General features: G+C 50.3%; 1 protein-coding gene across 2 annotated transcripts in view; it reads right to left on the bottom strand.

Moving 5' to 3' along the window:
• The window catches only part of ANXA6 (annexin A6), a 54280-nt gene extending 45833 nt beyond the window's left edge, over positions 1–8447 (bottom strand). For both annotated transcript variants that reach the window (XM_082621404.1, XM_082621405.1), the window contains exon 1: positions 8313–8447. The gene's annotated coding sequence lies outside the window, so the exon portion shown is untranslated. The remainder of the gene's footprint in view (positions 1–8312) is intronic.
• Positions 8448–12484: the final 4037 nt, after the last annotated feature.

Here is a 12484-nt window from a genome sequence, read left to right as displayed (position 1 = left end):
AGAGGCCTCATGAACCACGTGGCTACCTGAAGGCAGTGAGGTCAAGGAGCTCAGTGTGGCTGATACAGGGCGGCAGGGAGTGGGGTGGGGACATTGGTAAGACGTGGCATCAAGGGACCAGTGCCTAAGGCCACTGTAAAGACTTGGGTTTTTCTCTGCTGGGACAGATCATGGGTGAGGGTGGGGAACTGAACAAACAGGACACAACGACCTCACTGAAAGGGGTGTCAGGACACAGGGTCTGCAGTGAAGGAATAAGAAACAAAGATATCTTATCTAAAAAGAAAGGTAAAAAGGGACATTGCTGCTTTGGAAAGGGGTTAGAGAAGGGGGAGCGGGTGGGCTACTGAGCACTCGCTGCAGGAGGGCAGAGATGGAAGAGCCACAATCTTCTTGGGATATGAGGAGAAAGAAGGACCAGTGTTGTCCATTGTAGTCAGGACTTCACGGTTTGATCTTTTTAAACCATGACTACGTATTACTTTTTAAAAGTAAAAATAACAAACTCTATCAGACTTATATCCAGTAAGAGCTACAAGGAACTGAACCAGAACAGAGGGTAGAAACAAAGGAGATGCGTAACCTCAATGTTTTCCAGTTCTTCACATACCATCACCCCTACCCCACCCCAACACCACCAAAAAAAAAAAAAAACACCGAGGGGAAATCAGCCCCTGATCTCAGCCCATAATCCTCCTCTCTCACTCTGGGGCCACAGGAGACATGTGACACAGCAGGGAGAACATAGGTTTGGAGTCAGACGGACAGACCTGGATTCAAGTCCGTTTTGTCACTTACCAGCTATGGGACCTTGGGCACATTGCTCATCTCTGAATTCAAGGTTATCTTAAGTACAGAACTGGGGCTTTCCCCTTCCTGCCTTGGAGAGTTGGAGGATGAGACCCAACTTATGTCAAGGCCAGGCCAGAGATGTGTTCTCAGTAAATGGTGGCATTCAGTGTGCTAGGGGGACATTCTGAGGACAGGGATTGGTCATGTTTACCCATGTGTCCCCACTGCCTGAATACAAGTCCCCCAAACTACAGTCAGCAGACAGACGTGAGATGATGGGCTTGGGAGTGAAGAGCAGAGGGCAGTGATCTGCCTGTAACCGCAGCGAGCTGAGAGCAGAGCTTGAGGAAACCCTGCTGTTTCCCTGACAACCAGGGGCCCTTTGGTACAAACTTGAGCTCTCCTCAGGAAACAGAAACTCCCCCGAGGGGGAGCAGGAACCCACATCTACCCTAGTGTCTGGCCAGGAGCCAGCTCTGGGCTTCCCCAGGTCTGGGGGATGGTATGGGCAAAAGGTGAGGGAGCTCCAAGGCCAGCAGACAAAATGGGACTGCATGAGGCCCAGGAAGTCAGCTGAGGCCCGTCACCTGCACCTCCAGCCTCGAAGCATTTTCCTTTGGCCTCGTTGCTGGAAACTTCAGCTGCTGGCGGCAGCCCAGGCTCATCTGGACGGCTCAGAGGAGGGGCCTCCAAGTCTTTGGGAAAATACTCTCAGCTCTGAGAGCAGTTTATATGTGCCTCTTGTGAGTGCACGTCTTGTGTATACATGGAAAGCAAACTTCCAGAACTAGATGTTCTGATTGCAGTTCAGGGGGGCCAAGCTCCCACAGCCCCTCCTCTGAGGTTTCAGGGAAGCTCTGGAGCTAATCACAGAGGCGCCATCTACCCTGGCTTTACGAGGGGCTCTGATCCCTCCCAGGGCGACCCAGACCACACTTCTCAGGTTGCCTGAATAAATGTTTTATATCCAATGTTTCAGAACCCCAGAGGGCCCTTAACAATTACTTCCAAGCCCCTCACTTTCTAGATGAAGTAAAGGCATCTCAGGGAGGATAAGTGACTTGCCAGGCCCAGACAATGGCTGACATCCCTGCATCCCACCCCCGGCTAATAACACGGTGGGACGTTAGGAAGAGGCCGAAGGAAAAGACCCAGGTTCTGGTTCCCAGCCTGCCCCTCTGTAACCTCAGACAAGCCAGGGTGTCTCTTTAGACCTCAGTTTCTTCATCTGCACAACGTGGATAATATCACTCCCTCCTTGGGAAAACCCAGAGTGGATGTGAGAGGCTTTTGTAGGTATCAACCAGGGATTTTCACAGCAAAATCTCAGAATATCAGTCCTAGGAGAGGTCTCCCCCAAGGCCACAGGACTCCTCTCTATCCCCACCCCACCCCCAATAGGCAAGTTTCACCATCTGGGTTGAAATAGCTTCTCAAGACTGGCAGGTATGGCCGCTCTACACCAGTGCCTCTCTCCTCTCAGGAACCCTGAATCTCTTTGGACCTGGATTTCCATGAAGGCTCATCATGGCAGATCATTCCAGAAACCCATTTGCCAGAAACCCATTCAAGGATAGAGCTGATGGTGGCCTTGTGCTGCTGTGGCCACCTCCTGCCTCAGTCCTTCAGGCTGCAAGCAATCAGGACTCGCTCCAGAAGGAACACTCTGGGGTAGAGAATACCAGGGCTGGCTCAACCACCACTGCCTAACTATAGCATTGGGGAAACCGAGAGCCAGACAGAAGGTCTTGTCCAAGTCCCGCAAAAGGACTGAGTCACAGCTCTGCTTCCCACCAATTAGTAATTTTGTAAGTTACCTAAATATGAATCTCAATTTCCACATCTACAAGATGCATATGAAGTCCCAAACATTTACAAAGGAGGCAGGGTGGCACTGTAATAAAGAACGTGGGCTTTGCAGTCATGGCCTGAGTTCAAATCCTGACTGCTCATGACCTTGGGTGAGTTACATCATTTCTCTCTGACTCGGTTTCTTCATCTCAGAAATGATAATCTCATAAGGTTTTTGTGAAAATTCAATGAAGTAAGGCAGGTAAAATACTGAGCATGGTCAGGTTCAGAGTAAATGTTTAATAAGTGGTAGCTTCTGTTATCACAATCACCGTTATTAGAGCAGGGGTCTCCGAAGTGGGGTACTGGGCACAACAACCCATTGGGGTGCAGAATGAGAATATTACAACTTTCTAAATTGATCTTGTCCTTTCATGTTCCATTGTTGATGTTTGCTATACATATATAAAGTTAAAGATGCATATTAGGGCTGATAGAAGTACACAATCAAGAGTTTGAACTCGGGACTTCCCTGGTGGTACAGGGGTTAAGATTCCGCACTCCCAACGCAGGGGGCCCGGGTTCGATCCCTGGTCAGGACACTAGATCCCACATGCATGCCAGAACTAAGATTTCGCCTGCCACAACCAAAAAAAAAAAAAAAAAAAAAAGTTTGGACTCGATGGAATGAAGCAGAGGAAGCAGAAGAAAGAGGGGAGAAGAAACACCGGCATAAGAAAAGGCATTTCTGTTCTCAAAACGCAGCCTGTGGGCTTTGGTGGAATAGAGTGTACTTTTGAGAGGAGAGAGGAGATGTTGAGTATTAGGGGGTGAGATCAGGTGTGGAGGGTAAGGGCAAATTGAGAAAAATTTTATAACCTGGAAGATCAGGCAAAAAAAAAGCACCCAGACCTCTGCGCCCCAGGAGTGCCGGAGGGACTCTGCCCACTCATCTCCAACGGCCCCCCTTCGATGCAGGCCCTCTGAGCTCCGCACTCACGGCCGCTGACACCCTTCCTGATTTGTCTGCCCTCGCCTTGCCTCCTCTTCACCCACTACCACACCCTCTCCCCCCTAAACCAGGAATCTCTTCCACTGGCATTTTCTAACCAGCCTTCTAGCATCAAAACCAGTGCTTTTTCAATTCTGGCTTTATTAATACCACCTGGGGAGTTTTTTGAACTTACCAACACATAAGGCCACCCCTAGAGATTCAACAGGCCAGGGATGAAGACTGGGCTTCGGTAATTTTTGAAAACTTTCCTAGGTGATTCTGCTAACTTTTCTAGGAAGCCAGGAGGGATTTCTCCCACCTCTGAACCACAGTGTGACTCTAAAACCATCTACTCGTGAGTGGCTTGGGTCAACCATTGTGGATTTATCATTCCTCAATTAGATGGAGGCTGCCTGTCTCCAAGGTATTGTGAGAAAAAAAAAAATCTGTAAAAATGCACGATAATTCTTAGAGACATGCTCCTTCTGTCCTATCTGATAAAGGTTCAGTGGACTTCCCTTCCCTTCCCCCACCTCCGGTGGAAAAACAAGTTTGCCTCCATTTGTACATTCCTTTCAATATAAAGGCATCTGCTGAGCCTCTTCTGAGCTGGTTCTAACATCTGCCTGGGCCAGTCACTGATTATTGAGTAGAATAAAATCTTTAGCACATGATCATTTTTATATCTGAGGAATGATTTTACCTTTTCTTTAAAATTACTGTATATGCTTCCTTAATGTACCCTTACTACTAAGTGTGGTTCATAAGGATTGTTGAGTGAAAGGTACTGAGTGGTTTTCATGCTTTCTTTAGTGACTCCCTTGAAAAATCACAGAATAAAAAGGAATCACCTTGCCTACTGGTTTTCAGACTCATTATAGAGCCAGGAGAGGAAATAACTTGAGGGGTTAAGTAACTTGCCCAGCTCATAAAGAAAATTAGTGATTAAGCAGAGGCTCACTTTTCAAAACCTATTTATTGAGCGTCTCCTGCATGCCCATTGGCAGGAGTTGGGGGTAGAACAGATAATGAGACAGACGAATCTCCCACCCCAACGAAGCTGACAAATTTTTGTGCAGTGATCTGCAAATTTTTTTGATCCTATACACCACCAGTAACAAAAGAAAAAAAATGATCATTCATCATGATAAACAAACATATACTTTTTTCAGCATAAGATTAAAAGCATATATAATAAGAAGTCTAACAGTTTCTTCCGGCATCCCAGAAAATCATCTTAGTGCCTCCCAGGTTGTATGTACCCCGCTTTGGAGGCCCCTGGCCTACAAAATCCAGATCCTTCCCTTTCCCCTTGCCTGATGGCTCCTCCTCCAGTCTGCAGGGAGACACCGAAGACCAGCCCCTCCGCCCTCCAGGACCTGCCTTTAATGAAGCCAGAGTAAATGCCATTCCTGGCCCTGTGCCCGGGCACACCCCCCAGCTCACAGCACTAGGGTTTCTTAGAGAGCAGAGTCTTTCCCTCTCCTGACCCAGAATTATTGATCCTCAGGCAGGATAAGGCCCCAGGATATGATCCAGGGGCCCTGGGTTTGGAGTTGGACTGGCCTGGGTTGGAATGCTCAGGTCACTTTTGTGAGAGACAGCAAAGCATAGTGTCTCCCAGTACAGAGGCAGGAGCCAGATTGCCTGAGATCAGAGCCTGACCTGTTATTTAGGAGCTGTGTGGCCTTGGGCACATACTTAACCTCAAATGTAAAAAGGGGGATAAAAATTATGCTCACCTCAGAAGAGTTGTGGTGAGCGTGAAAAGAATTAAGACATATCTAGTGCTTAGAAGATGCCCTGGCACACAGGACACCCTATGTAAGTGTTAATATTCTTTCTACCCTAAACTTTTTTTTTTTTTGCGGTACGCGGGCCTCCCACTGCTGTGGCCTCTCCCGTTGCGGAGCACAGGCCCCGGACGTGCAGGCTCAGAGGCCATGGCTCACGGGCCCAGCCGCTCCGCGGCATGTGGGATCCTCCCAGACCAGGGCACGAACCCGTGTCCCCTGCATCGGCAGGCGGACTCTCAACCGCTGCGCCACCAGAGAAGCCCTACCCTAAACTTTTGAGGGCTGAGTTTCCACATCTGCAAAATGGGCAAGGTAACAGCATCTAACATAGGGTTCAGCCAAGGCCTGGTAAGTTAGAAGCGTTCAATAAATAATAGAAGTGACTATTTTACTATTATTTACAAGGACACCTGTTTTGCAGATGAGGAACCTGAGGCTCGGGTCACCTGCTTTCTCAAGCACCACACCCTTCTGTGGCACCACACCACAGAGCACTTGATTCTCTGGGCAGGGCACTCTACAGTTTACAAGGCACTTTTTCACATCTCCCATCTTATAATCTCATGACGGGGCTATCAACCTCATCCTCATTTTACAGGTAGGGGATCTGAGGCTCCAAGAACCCAAGGACAGGCACTCCTCCTTAGCCAGTCTGGGGGTGGGGTGAGTGGGGAGGGTTCTCAACCCCAGGAGGAAAGGGAGTATGGCTGGATTCCAAACCAAGAAGTTTAAAAGGATGAATAAAGGCACCCTCACCCAAGACTTCCTCTCCTCTTTTGAGAGGGAGGTAGAGGGACATGCTTGCTCGAAAATCAGGGTAGAGACCACATCCTGTGCTTTGTCCCCACCCAGGAAGCATCTTGGGGGGGCTGGGTGGGGTGAGGCTGGTGACACTACTGGACCTCCCTGAAAAATTCTAGAATGGCCATGAAGAAAAGCCAGGCAACTCCAAGCCATTTTACCAGCTGGGTGCCCTGGGCACAGCTCTTGTCCCTCTGGAGAGGCAGGCACTAAGGCTCAGAGGGGTAGGCGTGTCCCCAGGGCTCCAGGTGGTTAGTGGCAGGGCAGAGGCTGGGACTGGGTGTGGCTAGAGCCTGGTGGCCCAGGGCTCCCTCTGGGTGCTGCAGTGCAGATGTTCCAGACGCTGGCGGCTACCCAACACTGCAGAGCTCCCCGACCCTGCCCCCAGGAACAAGCCCCAAGAGGCCAGGTCCCTGACTTCCCAGGGACAGCCCCCTCCTCTGCACATGCACATCCACAGTCTGCCCCAGCAACAGCTGCGACCCTTACCCAGAAACCACAAATATTTTCTGTATCCCAGCAGCCCGCGCCTCGGGAACAAGGAGTGGAAGGCAAAGAAAGATGGCTGAGTGATTGTCACAGCTGCATAGGGGGATAGAGGCCTCTGCCCCACCCTACTCCCACAATCCTAAACCTTAGAACAATTGAATCCTGGAACGCCAGCACTGTAAGGGGCAGCCAGTTCAGCAGACTTTGCCACAGAATGGTAACTAAAGCACAGAGAAGGGGCTTGCCCTAGGACCCCAGGCACCTGGAACTGTGACCCAGCTTTCCACTGGCCCCTAGGCCAGTGCCCTCTGCCATGGCACAGAGCCTGCCAGCCAGAGGGGCAGGGTCCATGGCAGCTGAAGCCGGGCAGTCATTCACCTCCAAAGGGAGGGCTAAGCAGGTCACGATATCCCATTTAGGTCAGTGGGGTGGGCGATTTAAGGTGTGCTTTGGGTAGAGGGGAGGAAGGGGAAGTGAGGGAAAAGGGAAGACCACGGAAACCAGGGTTCTTTTACAAACCCAGGAGCCGTATGTCCAAATTTGGAATTGTTGGGGAAGACCCCCAGAGTTTAGATTAAAGGACGGGGAGGGAGGAAGCAAAGGGTGGATCCTCCAAAAGGATCCCCCCACCCCATCCCCTTGCACGGCCTACTTCCCAGGCCTGTAATCAAGACTTCCCAAACCTGTAATCATTCCTTGCAGCTGACAGATAAATCAATTTTCACAGCCATTGTTTCCTCTCAGAGGCTGGGTTTATCAGCTCTGGACTTGGGGAAGGAAACTGAGGCTCAGAAAGGGAAAGCTACGGATTCAAGGTCACACTGCACGTTGCTGGTGGAGCTGGGATTCGGACTCAGGGTATTTCACGCCCATGCTCGCATCTGCGGAGTCATCTGAAGCCCCCAAGCTTTGGAAAGGCCGAAACTGGGCTGAGGGGGAGCAGGAAGAAGGGTGGGGCCTCTGGCCCATCACAAGGCCCCTGGAGCCCAGCTGGGAGTCTCCTTTAGAGGCGAGGAGTGGCCCCAAGAGGGCGGGAGGGTCCACTGGGGCCCTGAGATGTGGACAGCCGGTCCCCCATCAGTCTGCACACAAAGAGCCCTGCCCCAACGACCACCATTTCAGGTGCAGCGCAGGGTCGGACTCTTCACGCCCTCAGTCTTCGGCTTCAGCTACACCCTACCTGCGGGTCCGTCCCCTGTCCAGCTGCCTCCAACCCCGGGCCTTCAGAGTCTCTTTAGTCCCGCAAAGCACGGCCAGCAGCTTGCGTGGCCCCGGCCCAGGTGCCCCCCGCCCCTCCACCACACCCTCTGCAGAGCCGGCCCTCCCCTCGCCTCCCTTCCCTTCCCCCCCTTTCTTTTCCCTTCCCTCCCGCAGCCCGCCCGCCGTCCGCCTCCGCTTCCCCGCCTGCGGCAGTGGATTTGCTCCACTATGCTGCGCAGACGCGCCCTGCCCGCGACCCACTCGGGTTCCCGCGCCCTCGGGTTCCCGGTCCCCGCGGCCCCCACCTCCCGCGCCCCTCTCCGGGGCCCGTGGCAGGCGTGGGTCAGCGATGACTGGGCATTTATGGCTCGCCCCCCGCATCCCTGCAGCCCGCCGGAAGGGGTGGGGGTCCATTGGAGCGATTCCGTCTCCTACCTCAACCTACTCACCGCGCGGCGGAAGCCTCCTGTAGCAGACGGACAGACGAGCAGGCGGACGCGCGGACGCGGAGCTCGCTGGGTCAGAGCCCGTTAGCAGCAGCAGCCGCAGCGCAGGGGCGGGCCGGGAGAACAGTCCTCGGCTCCCGAGCCGGACACGTGGCGCGCGGGGCCCAATCGGGCTCGTCCCACCTCCTCCCTACCCCCCACCCCACCAAGTTCATTCGCTCCTGGAATCTTAGAATGTAACCAGCCGGGAGGGGCCTCGCCAGGAAAAACTCCGTTTGTGCTCAGACCCCAGACTTGCGACCTGAAGAGGGGAGGAGGATTTGGCCAAGGTCACTCGGCCGTTCAGGTCTGGAAGTCAAAGCTCCCGACTCCAGTTCTAGACAGTGTCCCCAAATTCCTACTGCTCACCAAAGATTTGTTGAGAAACAGAACCTTGAGGCTTGACAAAATTAAGGCCAAGCACTTAATCTGCCTGATCAGATTCTGTCCCTCCACAGCCCCTTCAGGTCTGTGACATTACTTAGCCACTTTCCAGAGGAGAGGCCAGAGAAGCCCAGTTTTTAAACGAAGGTCACACAGCTAGTAAGTTGTGGAGCCGGATTCAAACCTGGGCCAGGTGACTACAGAGGGGCGCTTGCTCTAGCTTGGCTCAGGGGAGTGCATAGTCCAGAAGAAAGGGAGACAGACCAGCAGTTATAATCCGGGGCTGTGGCGAAAACCATAGAATAATAAAAAAGTGATAACCTCTTTGGGAATCCAGAGGAAACTGAGAATGACTGTCCCCCAGGGGATTTGTAAAGACTTCCTGGAGGAGGTGATGCTGCAGTGAAATCAGTAGTACTTCCCATCCACCCACCCCTTAGAAATTCTGCTTTGATGGAAAGATGGCAACCCTGGGCTGCTGAGTCTTCATAGGCAAGACTCTTAGATGCCCTGATTTTCAATTTGCTCAACCAAAAGATAGGGATAATCAAAGCTCTTTCCAAAGGCTGTCTTCAACCTCTCACTAGTTAGAGAACTCTAAGCCTTTTTAACAAGGGGACCTAGTATGTTCTTTCATCTATATATCCTCCCAACATTTATTGAGTACCTGCTGCATGCTGGGCACTGAGCTGGGAGACCGAAGTGAGCAAATGGGAAATGCTGCCTAGACCTGCCCGCATGGAGCTTCCACTCTTATGGAAGACAGAGGGTTAGGTCTTTGTTACAATAACGTTTAGGCAGTTGTAATCTGGAAACTATAAAGTGCTATGATGGCCACAGCAGATGGATACTGCCTAACCTAGACCTTTGAATGAGAGTAGTGTTGTGACCAAAAGATGAATGGAATCTAGTAGGAGACTAAGAAGAAATTAAAATAGATAAATAAATAAATAAAGTAAGTAAGTTAAGTAAGTAATTACCTTAAGATGAGATCTGCTGTTAGTATTCAATAGACGTGTTACCGAACACAAGTTCATGTGTCCGAAGTAGAGTGACACCGAACACACTGAAACATTGGAGTTGGAGCAGAGAAAGGTTTATTGCAGGGCCAAGCAAGGAAAGCGGGTGGCTCATGCTCAAAATCCCCAAACTCCCCAATTGTTTGGGGGGGAAAATTTTTAATAGGCAAATTTTGGGGTGAGGGCTACAAGGTGTGTGACTTTCTTCTGATTGGCTGGTGGTGAGGTAACAGGGTGGTTCCAGGAATCTTGTGCTCAGGCTGAAGTTACCATCCTCCTCTTGGGTGGGGGCCTTAGTTCCTGCAGAAGAACTCAAAGATATTGTTATGAGGGACTTCCCTGGTGGCGCAGTGGTTAAGAATCCGCCTGCCAATGCAGGGGACACGGGTTTGAGCCCTGGTCTGGGAGGATCCTACATGCCGCAGAGAAACTAAGCCTGTGCGCCACAACTACTGAGCCTGCGCTCTAGAGCCCATGAGCCACAACTACGGAGCCCGTGAGCCACAACTACGGAGCCTGCATGCCTAGAGCTGGTGCTCCACAACAAGAAAAGCCACTGCAATGAGAAGCCTACACACTGCAACAAAGAGCAGCCCCCGCTCTCTGCAGCTAGAGAAAGCCCGTGTGCAGCAATGAAGACCCAACGCAGCCAAAAATAAATAAGTACATTTATTTTAAAAAAAGAAAAGATATTGTTATGTATATTTCTTCAGGAAGAACCAGGACCCTGACCCAAGGCTGCACTGTTTCTTCACTGCTCCTCCCTTGTTTCTGCATTCCCTCCCTTCCCTGATTAGCAACTGTTTGAACCTGCTTCTAAATAAAGCCTATTTTCTACAAACAAGAAATGGGGACACAGAAAGGACTTGTACCTGGGAGCCCCACAGGGTCCTGCTTGGCTTCAGAAGCAACACCTTCTGAGACAGGATATGAGGAGGCTGGCCCCAACAAGGATAGAGGTGAGGTCTCCTCAAGCATCACAATAGTATGTGCTATTTATTGAGCATTTTGTATGAGCCAGGCACCGTTGTAAGTGCTTTACTTGCAATGTCACATTGAATCCTCACAATTCATTAGTAAATATTTATTCAGCACCTACTGCATGCCAGGCACTATTTTAGGAGTTTTATCACAAACAAAATGAAGATCTCTGCCCTCATGGAATCTGCATTCCAGAAGAGGGAAGATAGACACACAATAAGTAAACATGACAATATGTTAGAAGGTGACAAGTGGTGTGAACAATAATAAGAAGAAGCAGATGAAGTGTCCCAGGATGATAGGGGAAGTTGCAGTATTATGTAGGGTGTTCAGCAGAGGCCTCAATGAGAGGGTGAGATTTGAACAAAGACATGCAGGAGGTGAGGAAGGTAGCAGAGCTGATGAGAGATCTGTGGGAAGAGTGTTTTAGGCAGAGGAAACAGCTGGAACAAATGTTCCAGGGCAGGAGCAAGCCTGGAATATCGAAGGAACAGCAAGGAGGCCAGTGTGGCTGGAGTGGAGTGAGCCAGAGGGAGAGTAAGGGGGCAGGAAGGTAGTGAGGGGATGGGGATGGGCAGGGGGATGAGAGGACGTAGCTCTGAGGTCTAAAGGCAGGAACAGAGAGATGTCCCAGCTATAGAAGAGACAGAGAAATTTGCCCTTCATTTGCCTTTTGTTCCATTTGGTCCCTCAGTGGACTGGATGATACCCACCCCCCATAGGTGAGGGCAAGCATCTGTACTCAGTCTACTGAATCAAATGCTAATCTCTTAGCTAATCAAATGCTAATTCTCACAGATACACTCAGAAATAATGTTTTACCTAGCTCTCTGGGCAGAGCAATGTGAAAGGAAAATCAAAATGGACTTGGTATTGGTATTGTTAAGAGAGCTCTCTAAATATGGAGCCTGGAGGCCATTGAGGAAGTGTGACTTATGTTTGTCTTAGCCTAGTTAGAATCTGATCTTTTGACTTATTGTTCTCCAGAATATCTATGGTCATCCAGAGCCTGGTACTCAAAGTACTCATCAGACCCTTAAACTAAAACAACTCATAATAGCCATCCCTTAAGGACAAATATTTACTTTCTTATGTCAGAGTCCAGCCTCATGGCTGTTTTTTTTTTTTTTTTTTTCCAAATACAAGTACAATTTTCCGTTACTTTTTTTTTTGGCCGTACCACATGGCTTGCAGGATCTTAGTTCTCTGACCAGGGATTGAACCCACACCCTTGGCAGTGAAAGCGTGGAGTCCTAACCACTGGACCGCCAGGGAATTCCCAGCCTCACCGCTTTTGCCTTTATAAGCCCTGATTCTTTCCCTTCCTTGGAGCACTCTTTCAGTTATACTGGAATCTGTGTCTCCCAAATTGCAGTTCTGAAGACCAAATAAACTCTCTTCTTATCTGCAGCCTTCTGCATGTCTTTGGTTGACCTGGTGTCAGACAAATGGGGTACAGAGTGACCTGCCTCCTCCCTAACTCCAGCATCACTATGATGGGAATAAGGTACCTACAAGAGTCCTTTGTGCTCTGTTGTTTCTTACGTGGTCCTGGCTCATAGTGGTAAGTTCTGTACCTGAACCTCCCACCTTAGCAGAAGTTCTACTCTATTTGGCTATCCTCTGTGCTGGCTTCTGTTTTCAGGACTTTGTTTCCCATTTTGGTCTGGTGACTAATCACTCTTAGAAAAATGGAAAATTCACTCTCTAAGGGTAAGGCTGTAGAGCAGCCCCTTTCTGGAACTCCTGTTG

This window comes from Mesoplodon mirus (assembly GCF_964341445.2).
Source record: "Mesoplodon mirus genome assembly, chromosome: 5".
NCBI lineage: Eukaryota > Metazoa > Chordata > Mammalia > Artiodactyla > Ziphiidae > Mesoplodon > Mesoplodon mirus.
This window is presented reverse-complemented; position numbering and strand designations above follow the sequence as displayed.